Below are 13987 nucleotides of genomic sequence, written 5' to 3' on the forward strand. Positions count from 1 at the left end.
GCATGTACGTATGTAACTGTAAGCAAATTGCGTCGCAATAGCAGCAGCGTTGTTATTGCCATTCTACTTGTTACACGCATTGCATGCAAATACAAAGTGAGAGTGGGAGAAGGAGAAAGAGACATGCTAGTGCTGTGGAGATTAATAGATGTGCGTGTATGTGTGTATATGCAAGTAGTGCATTTTTATTGGCCGTGCCAACCGTTTCACTTCATTCCACTCATTTCACTCATTTCTACACGCACCCACTTAAAAGTAAAGAGTGAAAGAGAGAGATGAATGCTTATATTCGGCTTCAAATTCAAATTCAAATCCAACTGAAGCTTTAAAAGCTCCCGCCAAACATCTACCTCTCACGCGCATGCGTGCTTTTTTTCTCCTGCTAATTAGCCTTTCGTATGCAATTTGTTGCGCATTTAGTTGCCACCTTGCAATTTCTATGAGTGTGGGTGGGGGTTGAGAGTTTTGCAGGTGCGCTGCCGCTGTCGCTAGCGCAGCGGCATCTACATTAGCTCTGTCTATGACATATGTCGTCCGTCGTCCGAATCGCCGACTGAATTCTGATTTCAAATTAAGTTGCCTCCTCTAGGCGTTCGGTCTCCTGACCGGACGCGCAATTGCCACTTCTAATTTCTGTGAATAAAAGTGAAAGTGACAAATAACTACAAGTTTTTTTTCAAGTGCAAGTTCACCTTGTGAAGGTAAATCGAAGAATAAATTTTTAAACAAATTTCGTTTTGATAAACAGACAAAAAAGTGAAAAATTTAATTTTTGGTTAATAATAAATAATTAATAATAATAATTTATTTTCATTAATTTCACACAAATTTTCTTAATTACTTTTCCATGACTTTTCCCATTTTATCATCATTTTCTTACAACTTTCTCACAAGTTATTCCCCATATTTCGTGTGTACACGCAAAGCAAGAAGAAGAGCAGCTTTAGCTCGAGCTATAAATAGAATTTTTCACGCAATGGCCTTCAACTGCAACTGCGACTGCAACTGCAACTACAACTGCGTTGCAACAACAATTTTCGTTTTCTTTCTTCTTGCAAAGAAAATAGTTAATAAAATAAATAATATGATGAATTAGCAAATTCTTTTCAAGTCTCAAGTTTCAAGTTTCAAGTACAAATTTAAACGGATTTTTCCATTACAAAATTTAATGAAAGAGATGGAAAATTTCTTATGTTTCTTAAATTTTATTGTTTCTTTAAATATATATCGCCTTTCCTACTTAAGTATATTTTATGAAAAATTATCATTAAATTTTCCTTCGGCCAAACAGTTAAGAAAAGTGCAACAAGTTCGCCTCGTGCAGTTTGAAAAGAATTTTCCCTTTTTTTATGCTTTCAAAGTTTTTAAACTATTAAATATAATTTTTTTATATTTTTTATGTGCTTGTGGACCAAACAAAAAAGTTGAGAAATGATTGAAAAAGAAGAGAAAAAAATTTCTTTTCCAACTTTATGTACAAAAAACGTAAACAATTTCTTTATATATATATATTCGTTATATTGCAAAATATTTTCAATTTGTTGCAGTCAGAAAATAAAATATTAAGTGAAAATACAAATTTTCCTAGCCAAAAAAAAAAGAACAAAAATCCAAGATATTTTATGAAGTTCATCAAATTTAACAAATTTCACAATTTTAGTTAAATTTGCATATTTTTCTATTTTCTATTTTATTTTTATTTTCGTAGACCCTGCGAAGTTGTTAGAAAAGAAAAGAGAAAGAAAGTCCAGTCTCTTCTATGAAATGTCCTATTTTAATTATGAAGCAACTATTTTAGATATTTTCGTTGTTGTTTCCAATCATATATTTCTTAAGCGAAATATTCCATAGTTTTTCTAGTCGAAAAATAGAAAAGAAATGGATCTTTCACTCATAGACTTATTATGCCAGCTTCAAAATCCTGCGGGCAAAGCCTTACGTCTAATATATTACATTGATAAGCTTTAGAAAATAAACAAATAAACCATATTTTCAAATTTATCTTTGGCTTTGACCATGGGAAAATTACGAAAAGTGCAAAAAGTACGTTTTGTTGCAAAGATTTTTGCAGCTTTAAATCTTGCTTCAAGTTCATTAGATTCTTATATAAATATTTATATGAATTTTCCACGAATTGGCTAGAAAAGAGAAGAGAAGAGAAGAGAAGCGGAAGAAGAGTTCATTAACTATTTTTTTACTACAAAAATGTTGTGAAAAATTCAATTTAATTTAATTTTATTTACATCACATATTTTATTTTTTTGAAACTTGTTTAATTTTTCAAATTTAATATTTTAATAATCCATGAGAAAAGTGCAACGATTCCGCTGCATTTTCATTTTCTTAACAATCGAATTTTTCACGTTTTCTCTTTGGAATCACCAAAAACATTCGAAGTGCGAGAAAAATATTTGTTAAAGAATTTTTTGCATAGTAAAATAAAAATAAAGATAAAGATAAAGAAAAGAAATGAGGGGGAAAGAAAAGAAAAAGGGAAATTAAAAGAAAAATGAAATAGTTTTTACATCATTTCTGTTTCACGAAATGTTAAAAAAATGGAAAAATTTAAAAGAAATAATGAAAATGAGTAAAAACAGAGAAAGAGAAGATTATAGAAAACGGAAAATAATAGAAAAACATAAAAAAAGAAAAGAAAACAGAACAAACTAGAAAAGCAAAGGAGAAAATATAACGAAAATGAAATGAGAAACAATAGAAAGCAAAGGAAAAAGGAAGAAAGAAAAGAAAAAAGGCAAAGAAAAGAAAAAGTTCGCATTGCTAGTTCCCCTTTAAAGAATGTGAACAATTTTCTTTTTAATTGTTTTAAAAATATGTAATTTCTGTAATAATAGTAATTTGTAAATTTATTTTAAATTTTTCTCCCAAGTTTTGTATAATTTTTCTCTGCACAGAAATTAGAGAACTAACGGTTTTAATATCTACTTACACTGCCGATCAACCTAACAGACTCACAATTTTTTTTGGAAATTGACGATTTATAAAGAAAGATAACAATATAACGTTAGACTAAAATTTTCTTATTCATTGCTCAATTCTTGAGTAACCAAAACAAAAATAAGCGCTCTAAGTTTTGTGTAAAATTTATAAAAAATTTTCTTTTTGAGGCACCTTAAAAAATCATTATTTTTATCGATCAACCGAATAGACTCAACACTTTAAACAAAGCAAAAATGACAAATTAAACGAAAATCTTAACTTAATTTTTAGAATTTTCAATTCTGATAATCATTATTAATAATTTAAAAATGGGTAAAGCCACCTTTAATTGAAATAGTTTTGTAAATTCTGTTTATGTGTACATATACATATATAGTGATAGATATATATATATATATATATATATATATATTCCCATATAGGAATATATTCAGAATTCGATTCACTGTTATTGTTTTGTTTGTTTTGGTATAAGGTATAAGTTTCCTTTGCGTTAAAAGTGAAAGATTTAGATTTTTTGGTCTATCGTGAGGCAAAGAGAAAGAGAGAGAGAGAGAGAGAGAGGGGAGGCAGAGAGACGCACAGAAGCAGATAGAGAGAGAGAGAGAGAGAGAGAGAGATCGGAAATCTACCAAAGATATAATTTTTCCAATTTGCCACGCCCCTAATGGGCGTTCATTTATTATTCCATTAATAATTGCAAGTCTCTAGGTGCGATACCCTCAGAATCTAATTGAATTTTAAGTAACTCCCGATTTTCCAGGCGTAGATTCATGTATCAAAACTACAGAAAAGATATATGACATATATATATATATAGAAATATGTATATATATATATATATATATATATATATATATATGTGTATATTTCTGTGTATGGTTCTCAAACTTGCCACTTCAGCTCACTGATAGAGCTCAATAAGTCTTTCATTTATAGGAAATATATATGCTTCGAAACCAAAGAAACTCTAATATATATAGTCAAAATATTTAGAGGCAGATTTGTAAGGCCAGAGCTGAGCACCGTTCTAAACTGATTCCAGTAAGTTCTGAAGAAAGACTTAATGTATTTGTTTCGAACTGCAAAAGTGGATAAGTCTACCAATTTGCCACGTGTGTGGCAAGGCGTATCCAAAATATCGTAACCCTTGTTATGAGATAAGTTTTGTATAACAGTATTCTAGATTTTATCTTGTTTTGTGCTACGCATTCAGACAGATGAACATTATACAAAGCCAATATACTCACTTTCCTTCGGACAGTATTTAAAAAAAAAATATATATATATATATATGTATATAGATATATATATATATAGATATAAATATATATATAATATAATAAATATATATATGCATCTATTTTTCATTTAATACATATAAATTTATATATATCTGTAGCAGAACATATTTATGCAACATATCTGTGTGAAAAGTGAAATAGTGCGTTCTAGACTCCGCCTCCTGCTCATTTCATCACGTGGCACATTCGTGTTGGTTATTGTGGTGGGTTGTTATTATCTATAACTTTCCCTCAGTCCGATGGACTTTGTTGTCCGCCTAACGGAGATTTCTAGTATGTGCATAGCAAACTTGACACTAGTGTTTCTTGCAGTTGCTTTATATTGTAAAATTGCATTTGAACAATTTGTATGTATATGAATATAATTTACTCTTTTCATATGTATATCTTTCAGGTAAGCATCACCCACGCATACGTACACCTACGCACTTGCAGAAGCAAATGCACACACACTCCCACAAAGTCACACACCCACACACCCACACACCCACACACCCATGCACCCACGCACACACACACTCACACAGAAATGAAAGTCAAGGGACATCGTGTGCATGCGTGTGCACGTAAGGAATTTGCGTAGGCAGGCGACAGCGGCAGTGGCAGCGGCAGCGACTGCCGAATTTGCATCGGTGCGACGCAGCGCTGTTTGCTGCGATCTGCAGTGGGTGACACGAAGTTAGCATTCGTCCGATTAGTGGCCTCCCATTGGTCGGCATGGTTGCTACCGCTCGCATTGCTGTTGTCGTTGGTACACTTCGTATTTTTAGCATTTATTTTAATACATTGATCCAGCAACAGCGGTGGGACGGTAGCAGAGCAACAGCGTTGGGGCGGTAGCATAGCAGCAGCAGTAGCAGCGTCGTCAGCGTCGTCACTGCCGTCGTGCAGTATGCAGCGGCCACGAGCTTTCTTTTGAAGCTTTGCGTCTTTGCTAACGGTTAACGGGTGTACGAAAAGCTTGGAGTCATATTCGGGTCGCGGTGTTTAAATTGCTGCCGTCCGACGCTCGCTAGCTCAGTTTGCGGCTGAACGTACGCCGAAACAGTTCGTTTGAAAAACGAAACAGAACAGCGCAGCGCAGCGGCAGAGCAGCAACGGCAGCGACAGCGACAGCGACAGCGACAGCGACAGCGACAGCAACAGGAGGCAACGCAGCGCAGCTCAGCACTCGGCACAAAAGCCGAAGCAGCAGCGCACAAGAATGGCATCTCGCTACACTCCAAACTCTCTGTCCTGTCTCTCTCTTTCCCTCTTTCTCTATTTGCACTGTTAACCAACCCCTGCCACATTCCCTCTTTCTTCCCAATTGCCGCTCTCCCACAGCAGCGCTAAGGCAAATACAGTTGCGACACACAAAAACAAAAAACGCGCGCAACTTTCTATATTGCCTACTTTTTTGGGCTCGTGAGAGCGGCTTCGGCTCTGCCAGTGTGTGCATATGTGTGTGTGTGCCTTGCTGTTGCCGTTACCGCTGTCGCTACTGCTGCTGCTCTGCTGCTGCTGCTACTGCCGCTGCTTTTGTTATTGTTATATTTTTTTGTTATTTTTGTTGAGGTGCCGAAATGTGCCAAATGAAACTCGTGCTTTTTTTTTACCGTTACTTGTGCTTAACGCGTTGTTGTAATTGTGTTTGCAGGAGTGCCACAAACTCAAAACTAAAAGCAAAACATTTATGAAATTTTTGATCTATCAAATCAAATTTAATTAAAATCAGATCAAAGAACAATCAACAGAGCTAGTTCAAGTACTTTCCATATTTGACTTTCAAATATATATCTATATATACCAATAATATCATTCATAATCATCATCTACATAACATAAATCATGTCTATAGATCCTCACTGCATGGCCTGAGCGGCTCCATTCAACCAACGTTCAATTCAGGTGACATTTCTTCAATTTACCTGCGCAGCTAAACAAAAAACTTAAACAGGTGAGTCTTTCAATTGCCGCAACTTGTTGTGTTTTCAGTTATTTCAGTTTGTTTGTTAATGTTAACATTATTAAGTATACCTCTTTTAATTTGTTGTATATACTTACCGTTATACTGTTATACTAATAGTATTACCTACCGTAACCGATATATACAATATGTATATATACTGGCTAACTGTTATACGGTTATACTATTATGTATTTTTCACTATAACAGTTTCTGTTATACAACTGTACCTTGTAGTATGAAGTATTTCTGGCTGTAACTGATATATATGTACTGTTATACAGCAAAATTGTTATAGCATTAAGTACTTCTTCCTATAACGGTTATACACACTATACTACTTTAATACTATTATGTATTTCTCGATGTGACTGTTATATATATTGTGTTATACTGTTATACCATTAAGTATTTATTACTATAATTAATAGTATAACAGAATAACATTAAGCAACCTTAAGTATTTCTTGTTAAAGCTGTTATATATACTGTTATACTGGTATATGAACAAGCATTATTACATAGTGAAACTGGTATATACACGATGTTATACTATCATACTCTCAGGTCTTTCTCGATGTAACTGTTATATATATTCTGTTATACTGCTGTGCCATTAAGTATTTCCTTTTATAACTGTTATATATGCTGTTATACTACTTAATCATCAAGTATATCAAAGTTTAACTGTTATATATAAGCTGTTATACTGTCATACTACTAAGTATTTCTTGACTAGTTTGTGTACATTCATACAAATGAATCGCTGCTATGTTTGTATCATTCGCAATCACAACGAAAGTGTCACTGACTGCGCCATACGCTGTTCACAGAGCAAAACGGAGAAGCTTCCCAGAAAAGCTGACAATTCGATGCTACTTGATGTGGGGAAAATGGCGGGTAAACTGAAATTTGAGCCGATATACTCCAATTCGAAGCTAGCGAACAGTGTATGCGAGCGTACATAGCACACATTTCATGCCCACTTCACAGTCTCAGCCAAGAGCCGAGAAGATGCTGAGTGCGAACATTTTTTTTGCGAGCTTCCTCATTCGCATTCATTCCCATTCGCATTATTTTCAACATCTTAATGCGCATTAGTAATCAAAAGCGAAGGACGTTCTAAGTAGAACAATTGCAATTTTGGTGTCCAGCCATCCACCCATCCAGCCATCCACCCATCCATCCATCCATCCATCCATCCATCCATCCATCCATCCACGCATCCATTCATCCATCCTATATATCTATCTCTACCCCACAGATTACGCAGCTAAATACAAATTGTTTTTCGCAAAAGTCTAATTCAATTGTCGTTAAGTATTTAGTACAGGGTATCTTCTTGTCAACTAATATTTGTTCTAGTCATATATACAAGAGCTTGTAGCTGACTCGCCTTAGTTACCTTTTCTGCTAGTTTCTATAAGCAGGAGAAAATTCGAAAACGCTGCGGCAACAGGTGAACGCTATCTTTCCCAGGAAGATTGCTTGTTCGCGCATTTTGTTGTCTACCCTCTACCCTCTCCACGTGCCTCAATTTCTTTGCCTCTATCTTTCTCTTTCGCTCCTTTCCTGTCGTCAGTTCAACATCTCTTGTGCTAGCTTTCTCTGTCTTTCGGGACGGAGACTCTTCATTTGTTAATCCATTTCTTTATCCCTTCATCTCTCTTGCTCTTTCTACCTTTCTCTTTTTGTCTCTCTCTCTCTCTCTGTCTCCATCTATCTCTTTCCCTATCTTCTACACTTGCCAGACAAAAGACTTGTTCGCCCGCCCTTTTGGCATTTAAGGCTGTGCAATCCGAATCGAAAGAGCCAAAGACCAAACACCTGTCAAACACACCTGTCTACACCTATGCGTGCGGCAGTTTGTGTGTGTTATGTGTGGCGGAAAATGGATCAATAGCTCGCCCAGTTGTTGCAGTGCCACAATTGATGAAGTTCCATCGTAGCAAAATAATTGTTGCAATGCTCAAACTTGTTCTCAAATATGAATAACAGTCGCGCTCACACCGAATGTTTCTGCAGAGTCCATCGACTATGTCGGGGTCGTTTGGCAAAGTTTGTGCCTTTGTTGTCTTTGCATGCATTAGGAGAATTTGTTGCCTCCAGGCGTTGTGGTCTACACGGTATGCCTCAAAAATCACATAAACGATTCGATTTTCAATGATTACTTACCTTAAGTTATCGTTTATCGATTATCGACTATTTCTTGAAAACTTTCAATAAACTTAGTCTCTTCTTAAACGTGTAAACTCTTTATAATAGCTGCTTTCGAGTAGAGGTGTTTAGTTTCTTATCGATTTTTATCGATTCCATGTTCCTTTTAAAATGTTCTAAAGCGCCGTTCTATTAGAGCCTTTCCCGATAAGCAATAAGAAATATATAACACCGATACGAGGGTAGTTTGAATAATTTGGTAACTAAAAGTATATATGACTGAGGTCTGAGTCGTGCATAGTCCTTACGCTCCAATGTATAGGGTATTTAAGTTGTCATTCACTTGACTTGGCATGTTCCAATACGCGCACAATCCCAAATATTGGTAAGTGCTTACAACTGTAAACACAGCCCCAACAACAATTGCCAAACCGAACAACTGTTTCCGCCTGAAGATAAGAATAATTGTGGACAAACCCAGATAGGGGTCGAGATAGATAAATGCGGGTAAGCAGCAGTTGGATACGAGTAGCTAGAATCTCTGGTCAGTGCAGCTAAGGGGCATATATATATATATATATATATATATATCAAGCCTTAATATACCTTGTCTCATATCGCACAGAAATAGCGGAGTGCAGAGCTGTGGTTCAAGTGGCTCGGATTTGTTTCTCTCTTGGTTCAGGGCAGCTGCCAGTCGCTGCGCCCCACCAGAGCAAGTTCATTTGCGTTTTGCTTTGACATCTCAAGTGCCGGGCAAGTCCTTTGGGCTCTTCTGACCTTTGAACAGGACTCGAGCCAATTATACAAATAATATTCGCATTCAATGTATTAATAAAATTAAATCGAATGTTGATGTCTCTTCAATTCTTGAATTTGCAGTAGTAACGATGTTCGATTAGTTCATCCATTTGAGTTGATTGATCGAATTGCCCAGACGTATTAAATTGAACTAGCTTCCCCCTTTGTGAGATGTGAACTAGGCGATGAAATTACAGTAAATTAAAGTAGTTCATCAAACTGAACTATTTTGTTGAAATTAACTGGAGTTTTTGTTAGCGAAAGTGAACTAGTTCATCAAATTGAAGCATTCCTTTGAACGAGCTTATCAAAGTGAACTAGACTAGCTACTCATCAAACTGAACTAGCTCATCAAATTGCAGTTGTTCATTAAATTGAAGTAGTTTATCAAAGTGAATTCGCTTAGCAAAATAAACTAGTTTATTGAAGTGAACTAGTTCTTCAAATTGAAGTATTCCAATAAAATTGAATGAGCTTATCAAAGTGATTAGTCTAATTCGTACTTGCTATTCATTGAAGTGAACTAGTGCATTAAATTGTAGTAGCTTATCAAACTGAAGGATTTTATCAAATGGAACGAGTTCATAACACGCCCACGCGCAAGGCCTGAAGAGCGCTTGCTTCAGTTTGATTTCAAAAATGCTAATCCCCATAACGAACTCTCGATACCAACTGGAATATTACAAAAACGCTTCAATGAAGCGAAACAAAAAACAAAATAGGTGCAAATGCAATTAAAGCTGCCTAATCCCCGAGTAAGTGTTTCTGCAGAGTAAAACAAAACAAGAGAAAGCCCAGTCGATGTGTTGTGTGAAGCGTTTTTATTGAGCTGCAGAGTGCTTTACGTGTGCGAGTCGCTGCATAATGAAGGGCATTAGAATAAAGCTATACATACACACTATACAGGTAGAGTCGAGGGCAGCGGGGCTGGTATATAGGTATATAGGTATATAGGTATACAGGAGGCATTTAGCTGGAGCTGGAACTGCCTTTTTCTCTCAGCTCATTCAATGGATATGCATTTGTTTGCATCAATTTCAATTTCAATTTCTCCATTTCACAACTTGTCAATTTTTCAATTATCACTTTCATTATTCATCATCTACAGCAACTTCTTCTTCTTCTTCTTCTTCTAATTCGATTTTTGTTGTTGTTTGTTTTGATTTGTTTGTCGGACGCTTGTTGATTTTTCATTATTGCAAAGTACTTTAGCACATTATTCTCTGCCTCACCCACGCTCCCTCTCTCTGTCTCTCTCTGTCTGACTCTCTCATCTCACTCTCTCACATATATATGTGTCTAAGTTGTAGTTGTTGCCGTTGTTATTTTTAAGCTTATATATTCTACTTGTTGCTTTCATTGTTTGTTTGCTGTTTTCTTTTTGGCCAAGAGGCATTGAAACGTAAGTTCTTTTTGGCCCACTCGCTCAACAATAATCGACATCTGGTTCATCGTCTTGCAGTGCAAAGCGAGCTTCAAGCAAGACTCACCTTCATAGAGTGCAATATCTTATATATACTAATATCTATAAGACCTTTGTCTTCCTATATCTTCTACAACATTTTTAGGTGCATAAGAGTGGGTTGCCCACAGCTCTTGCACCTCAAAGATTTTGCACAGTTCAACAAAATGGTCCAAAATAGACTTATAAATTATACTAACTGGCCCCATTGGTCAAAATTGTGTCAACTAAAGAGAAAAACAACATTTCGCGCTGCAAAGGCGCTGATGAACTCTACAACAGATAAATATCCAAATTTTCTTGTCAAGTCCCTAAACCAGTTGAGAGCGTGAGCGAGTGTTGGGCAGTCAGCTACAACCTACTTATTTAAAGGTTCATTTTTGGTTTCCTTTGATAATTTTGAACAATTATTATATTATAACCTATTTATGTGTATATGAAAAATCTGTTTATAAATTATATTTAAGTTTATGTATATCTTGAGTCTAGAAATGACCATTTTACAATTAATTTCTAAACCAATTCACAGAAAAACTTGAAAGCTGAAAACGAACTTCGATTGGTTTCAAATGTTCTTTATTTTCGATCAAAATTCAACACACACAAATTTAGCTACACTTAAGATTAAATAGTAGAAAATGCCTGACTAAGAGATACCCTGAACCGATCTAGACACATTTCTGAATAAGTTCCCTCAATGACTAAGGCCTAGGGACAATGAATTTAGTGATTCAATCAATGATTCAACTAAACACTCAACATTTGAGTAGGTGTTAATGAAGCAGAGAAAGGTGCTCTAGTGGGGAGTGCCTGACTAAGAGATGAAATACTCCTATTCACGATTCGTAATTAGATTTCTGTCAAATTTGCGGAATCAGCTTTAGTAAATGCGAGCCGAAAAACACTTCCTCTGCTGTCCGATTAGATAACGAAATTCTCGTGACTAAACTTAATCGAAACTATGCGATAATAATACTGATATATTATGAATATATATATATAAATATTAGTATTAATCGATAATATGCTTGAAGCTAAAAAAGGCCAGCCTAGTGCAATGCGATTTCCTCTCACTTTTTTTGCATTTTTTTTGCTCAGCTCCATTAATCAAGCCCAACAAATCCCATGCGTGTGTGTGTGTGTGTGTGTGTGTGTGTGTGTGTGTGTGTGTGTGTGTGTGTGTGTGTGTGTGTGTGTGTGTGTGTGTGTGTGTGTGTGTGTGTGTGTGTGTTTGTGTGTGTATGTGTGTGTGCGGCTCGTCAGCATACGAAATGAGGTTAAGGATGCTGGCACAGCGTGCCACGATGCCGAACAAACAGCATAACGGAGGCATGCCACATGCTGCATGCAAATCAGCAGCCTCGATGCACGTAATCGATAAGCACTTAATATCGAAATCGACAGTCGAATCGATATTAATCAGGGCCAAATTAAATGAGCATAATTCATTGTGTCTGCGCTCATTCTCAAGGCGTATTGGTTGGCGTTTCGTGATCGATAACTATCGAAATCAATCAGAGTTCTGCAAAATGTATGGAAATCTATTTCGATCGAGCCTAGCTTGCTTTGTTCGATAATTATCGTTCGATAGCAAAAGCTTCGATTGACTCTGACTGATGATAAGCTAAAAAATCTTTTCTTACTAAAAGTTCTTTTGGCATATATTGCCACGAAGCTCAGCAACTTAGCTACGCATGCAACTTCTATAAATTTGATTGACTTTGATTGACGTAATTTGAATTCCTATCTTTCATTGCTAAAGTTTTGTTGAAATAGCTTTAAAAACTTTTGATGTGCTTCGCTTATCGCAACTGCCGAACGGGGTATACCCGACGGCCTTGTGCTCAGCTTGATTGACTTCGATTGAGCTTGATTGACCTTCTATCTTCTAGAAACTTCAATGGCGATGCGTAAGCTATAAGCTTAAGGGGAAAAGTAAAGAGGCTTAACCCAAGCATATGCCTTATTTGATTTATGGTTGACTTTCAATATGATTGACTTGCCAAATGTATGTAAATTTTATGCTTGCTGATACTGTGTGAGACTGAAATGTATGTGTTTGTGTGTGTGTGTGTGTGTGTGTGTGTGTTTACAGGGTATTTCCGGTTTTAACACTTGGCTCAGCTCGCGACTGTTATTGTTTTGTTTCTGAGCAGAGCTAAGAGTGTGTGGCCTGTGCCTGCCTTGTTTGCATGGGGCACACACATACACACACACACACACGTAGTTGGTGTCTGCTTTGTGCGTAAGAGTTCAGCGCAGGCAGAGTTTGGTGATAGAACGAGAAGTAAGAGGAAAGAAGAGCGAGTGAGAGAGAAAGGTCACATTTGATATGCTAATGCGTTTAAAAACCATTCAAATCGCACATATATATTTTTATATATTTATACATTTTGCGTATATTTCATTCCATCTTTCCAACTGTCAAACAAGAAGCAGAAAAACTCACCAAAAATTTTGTATGTATAAATATTTTTGACTGCGACTGTGCGTGAACTTGTTTCAAAGCACAGCAGGAGGCAGGAGCCAAAGCCGAGGAGCAAAACATATGTATGTGAAAAAATAGCATAAAGTAAAACAGAAATCGTTTGCCAAACAAACTGCTGGAAACTGCGCTCGCTACCTGAAAAACAGCCGTCTTGGCCATTGCCGTCGCCTTCGCTTTTGCCGTCGCCGTCGCCGTCGCCTTGGTCTTCGCCTCTGTCTTTTGGCATATCGTTTTGAGATGGGTAAAGAAATGTGAAATAAGATAAATGAGCCAATTTGACTTTATTATATATATACATACACACATGTGTGTTATTCCATATATGCATATCTGCAGAGATGTTGTTTTGCGCCCAGAAGTAGGCAACGCTTTTTGATACTCGCTGAAGAACTGTGTTTCGTGCGTTGTGTGTCTGGCTGTCTGCGTGTCTATCTTTTAGTCCGTCTCTTCTTCACTTTGTTGCTGCCTCGACTCGTCTACTCTTTTATCAGTGCGTACATCTGTTTCTGCTTTCACTTGTTCGTCTCCTCTTGAATCCCTCTCGCCTTCGACTCGTCTGTGCTGATGGCAGTCTATCATATAGGCATTGAGTTTAAGGTATCTGCGAGCCGGGCACACCCCGACTTGAGCACTCTTAGACTTGGTCTTAGCACTGTCAGGGTTGTCAACTTCATTTGTTTTTGTGTCTTGTCTAGTGTTGTCATCATCAACTAGGTCCATTTCCGACAACTTAAAGCAAATGTTTGTTGATTTTCTACAACTGTCTGGCAGCAGTCCTTCTACCTCGCTCCACTCCTTGCCACTGAGTGTGTGTGTGTGTGTGCGTGTGTGTTTGTGTGTGTGTTTGTGTGTGTGTTTGTGTGTGTGTT

The sequence above is a fragment of the Drosophila hydei genome, unplaced genomic scaffold (assembly GCF_003285905.1).
Source record: "Drosophila hydei strain 15085-1641.00,03,60 unplaced genomic scaffold, DhydRS2 tig00000358-arrow-arrow-pilon, whole genome shotgun sequence".
Classification (NCBI taxonomy): domain Eukaryota; kingdom Metazoa; phylum Arthropoda; class Insecta; order Diptera; family Drosophilidae; genus Drosophila; species Drosophila hydei.